This window comes from Chinchilla lanigera, unplaced genomic scaffold (genome assembly GCF_000276665.1).
Source record: "Chinchilla lanigera isolate Chin_1 unplaced genomic scaffold, ChiLan1.0 scaffold00072, whole genome shotgun sequence".
Lineage (NCBI taxonomy): Eukaryota > Metazoa > Chordata > Mammalia > Rodentia > Chinchillidae > Chinchilla > Chinchilla lanigera.
In genome coordinates, this window is record NW_004955473.1 from 35,312 (window position 1) to 40,058 (window position 4,747).

Consider the following 4,747-nt stretch of genomic DNA (forward strand, 5'->3'; position numbering starts at 1 on the left):
ATAAAAGGGACAGAAAAAATGCAGGACTGCTGCTTCTGCTTGCTGCCTTCTACCTGCTCTGCCATGCCCTGCAATGGACTATTTCTCCACTTCAGTACCCCTCTGCCATATCTCCTTGCCTAGGAACCAATCTACTATGGACTGAAACCTGCACAAACTGCAAATCAAGTAAACGCTTCCTCCCCTGACTTGTGAGCGATGGGTATTTGTCTCAGCAATGAGAAAAGTAACTAAAACAAGCTCTAACTTGCAATCCTCCTGTCTCAGCCTCTCAAAGTTCTAGAATTCCTTGAGAGGCATAGCACCTGCCTGGCAAGCATGAGGTCATGACTTCAATCCCTGGTACCAAAAAAAAAAAAAAATTCAAAGTTCTACAATTATAGACAGGCAACACCATGCCTACCCAATATTTTTAAAATTGTATTCATAGTTTATTAAATAGAAAAAATGGTAGTAAAACAAACCACACCAGAATCGTCTGACATCACATGATTTGCATCTTGTTCCCATTTGTCTTCCCCTGAATAGTAAACATCCTGATTTACGTATATCAAATGTGGCTTTTGCTCTGGTTGATCTGTAGGCTATACTAAATTAGGTGAAATTCTTTAATAAAAAATATAACAGAGCGGGGCAGGGTGGTTCACGCCTCTAATCCCAGCACTCAGGAGGCTGGGGCAGGAAGATTGCTGTGAATTCCAAGCCAGTCTGGGCTATATAGTGAGTTCAAGACCAGCCTGAACTACACAAAAAAATTTTTAAATACAATAAAAACATAGAACCTCACTTTTTTGTTGTTGTTGTTTTGTTTTGTTTTCAGTATCGGGAATCGAACTCATGACCTTGCGCTTGCCAGGGAGGCGCTGTGCTGCTGAGCTAATTCCCCAGGCCCAGAGCCTCACTTTTATACATAGAAAACTATATCTGGTTGTTCCTCTAACATCTACTTTTTTTTTTTTTTTACTTTTTTGCTTTATTAGCATGTTTGCAGTACATGCACTTTACAATCATCTTGGAAAGTGTGTACATGCACCTACTACAGCTTATTTCTGAATCCCCTTCCCTTTTCCTCCCCCTCCTCTAATTGCCCTATCCTGATTGTCATTCTTGCTGATACTACTAATCTTAGCTCATGTTATTGCATATAATGTTTACATTCATCGAGGTTATTAGGTTCCTACACATGGCATATATTTATTCTACTCACTAGGGTCTTTATCCTTCAACTCTGTCATCTGAAAGGGGAATCATGACAACCTTATGTGCTGATTGTAAGAATTAAGTGAGTACAGAAAGAATTTTAAGTAGTGCTTGATTCAGGTAGACCATTCAGGAGTTACATAGTTATTTTAGGGAAAAATATTTTCTTTTACATTTCACATAACATGATGAAAGCTCATTGTTTATTTTCAGAGGAATTAGCTTTGCAAGTCATTTGATTGTGCATTTAACCTTACCGTCATCACAATTATGATGCTTTTATTTGTCATCTAGTGGCATCACGCGTCATTTGTCTATTTCTGCCAGACGTGAATGCAGAATATCACTCCTGAAGGTCTGGATAGCCTTGGACCCGGGAGCCAGCCAATCCTACCATGACGATATCTCCTGCAGGACCAAAAGGAACCTTCCAGCCTTTCTATGACCAGCCTTTAGGATCACTTAATGCATGTGAAGTCTGGACATCCCACGGACAAGTTACTATACTGCAGTGCTGCCTGGGTCCCTAACTTCACCATGCCTCTGCTCTGAATATAAGAGCACCGCTTAGCAGAGAGTGGCTTCCTCACAATTGTGATGGACATATCTAACATAATTTGGAGAATTGGGAGGTCCTCGTGGCCCTGTACAATGTCACCACAGCTATGAGTTCTGTGAAGCATCCTCCTAGCCTTTGCAAAGAAACCATCTGCCCCTGCCTCTCCGAGTTTCCTCCCCAACCCATCTTCCCTCCGTTCCTCAACTTTCCTTACTGTTTGTTTCAGGCAGTTTCCTCAGGCAAACCACTTGGGATCATTTAGCCTAAATTCAGAAAAAGTGTGCACGCGGTATGCGGCGGCGGCGGCAGCGGCCGCGGCCGCTGGGCGTCGCCTGCAGTAAAGAGCGCAGGCCCGACCCGGAGGCCGGGGGCGGGCAGGGTCCGGGCGCCCTGTGGTTCATGTACGTGCTGAGCTGGCTGTCGCTCTTTATGCAAGTGGGCTTCATCACACTGGCCGTTACCTCTGGACTCTACTACCTGGCAGAACTGATAGGAGGAGTACACAATGGCCACCAGCAGAATGATAAAATACATGATCTGGCTTTCCACGGCTGTGCTGATTGGCCTCTACGTCTCTGAGCGCTTTCCCACCGGCATGATTGGCGTGGGCCTCTTCACTAACCTCTTCTACTTCGGCCTCCTCCAGACCTTCCCTTTCATCGTGCTGACCTCGCCTAACTTCATCCTGTCCTGTGGACTAGTGGTGGTGAACCATTATTTAGCATTTCAATATTTAGCAGAAGACCTCTTTCTCAGAGGTCCTGGCCTATTTCACTTTCTTCCTGTGGATAATCCCGTTTGTGTTCTTTGTGTCCCTCCTGTCCTGCCCTCTACCATGCAGCCAGGAGATGACGTGGTCTCCAATCACTTCACCAAAGGCAAGCAGGGAAAACGCTTAGGGATCCTGGTTGTCTTCTCTTTCATCAAAGAGGCCATTCTACCCAGTCGTCAGAAGATATACTGACCCCCTTGGGGAGGGAACGTGGGGGCAAGATCAGAAGTCGGGCCCCTGGGCCTCTGTGCTAGGTACGGGCCAGGAGCCTGGAGGACACCTTCCACCAGCCCTGGCTTCCCTCCCCTTGGTCCTGAAGCCCCATCTTCACCCTCCTTGGGGGCTCAGCTTGGCTTGGATCTTATTGCCAGGGGCTGTAACCTCACAAGCCACCAGGGAGGTGGCAAAGCCTACTTAGACAGGTGGCCTAGTTCCTCAGCCTCCTCTCCCCTTCCAGAGGTGGGTTGGGAGGTTCACGCTCAGCCAGGGGAGGCAGGGCAGGGTCCTGAAGCTGGAGAACAGCCGGTGAAAAGTTCCCTGGGCAGATGACTATAGGGAGGGGACACAGCTTGGCACTTCCAAGAGAAGTGGCTTTGCTATTGAACTGTGATTTTTGTCCCATTGCTGATTCCCATTTGAATAAAAATTCTAGGTGGCACTGTTTGCCTTAATATCCCCCCCTAAAAAAAGTGTGCAAGCCAGGGTCACAGAGACAGGGATTTAAACTTTGGTAAACACAACTTCCTCTTTTCTAGTATTGGGGTTTGAACCCAGGGGCTTCACACTGAGCTACATCCCCTGTCTTTTATCTATTTTATTTTGAGACACAGTCTTGCTAAACATGACATCCCTAACTCAGTGGGAAAAACACAAGTTACTCAGAAAATGATGTTGGAACTGGAGGAATCTTTCAGGGAGTGATCCGAAGTCATTTCTCATATCAAAATAAATTTCCAGTAGACAACAATTTTAAAATAGTACCATATGGTGTCAATAAATATTTTTATGATTTCATAGTGGGTAGCAGCTTTTATGATTTTATACTGCATACCAAACAAAGTCTAGATTTATCTTGATGAAGTTTATCTGTCTCAAAAGAAACCTGATGTAATCCTCCCTATTTTTGCCCTTAAAAACTTCTTGCCTCAGCCTCCTCAGCTGCACTCATAGTTTATTACGGCGCACATATCCCTGTTGCAACACTATTCTATTCCCAAATAAATGCCTTTATTTCTTTTCAAATCTCTCATTGGGATTGCTGTTGGAGTAAACAAGTTTTTGTAACTTTTTTCACAGGTGAGAGATTGGAACCATGGGCATCACAGGGGCTCTTCGGGGCGGGGAGGATGATCTGAGGTGTGTGGGAGAGAAGATCCTGGCTGGGGCCTGGGAGCTTGGTGCTGGAGGAAACAGGCTCTCCTCTCGAGTCCAGGTCCAGGGGAGCCTTCTCTCCTGGCTTCTCACCACCATGGTCAAGGTGCCTCTTACTGAGAGTACAAGTTGGGCCAGAACAGGAACAGATCATGAGCCTCAAGTCCAGCATCAGCTGAGGGGGACACTCAGTGAGGAGGGGCCTACTGAGCCATCCTCCCACCAAAGGTAGTGGCTGGCTCCATTCAGGGCCCCAGGGGGCTGCCCCTTTGGTGGCTTGTCATAGAGGAGGCCACTGGGGGCTGTCATCGGGCCACAGTCTCCTCAATCACATCTGATACCCCTTTCTTAGTGCCTTGCTTTGGGCCTTGCAGGAGGAGGAGTTGACTAGATCAAGCCCCCACCCCAGCAGCACAATTTCCCTGCTCTCCCGACACCCCGCCCACCAAATCTGAAAGTTTACATCACCCTGGTTATTCATATCCACCTGTTTGCTAAATTTACTAACTCCACCTCTATGTTAGCCTGTAAACATGTGTGCCGTGTGAGATGTTGCCTTCTGTCCTCAGAGAACAAAAGCTAGAAAATAAGGAAATTTAGCTGAAAAACCGCTCAAGCATGAAATCATTGCTCAGTTGTATTTTATGCAGTGACAAACATTTAATTACATCTCTCCTCCACCAACAGGGAAGCAGAAGAAGCAGGCATGAGAACACAATAAGTACTAAAGGTAAATAAGAGGGTTTAAGGAGAATGTGCCAGTTAACTGAATATACAACTGATAGGGACTGTCTGGCACGGGGTACATGGGTTTCAGCTCCTTTAAGACATGCAGGCAAACAGGG

The 4,747-nt window shown here is 46.2% G+C and overlaps 1 pseudogene; it reads left to right on the plus strand.

Moving 5' to 3' along the window:
* The first annotated feature begins 2,050 nt into the window (after window positions 1-2,050).
* On the plus strand, window positions 2,051-3,108 carry LOC102021653 (annotated as a pseudogene).
* The last annotated feature ends 1,639 nt before the right edge of the window (window positions 3,109-4,747 follow it).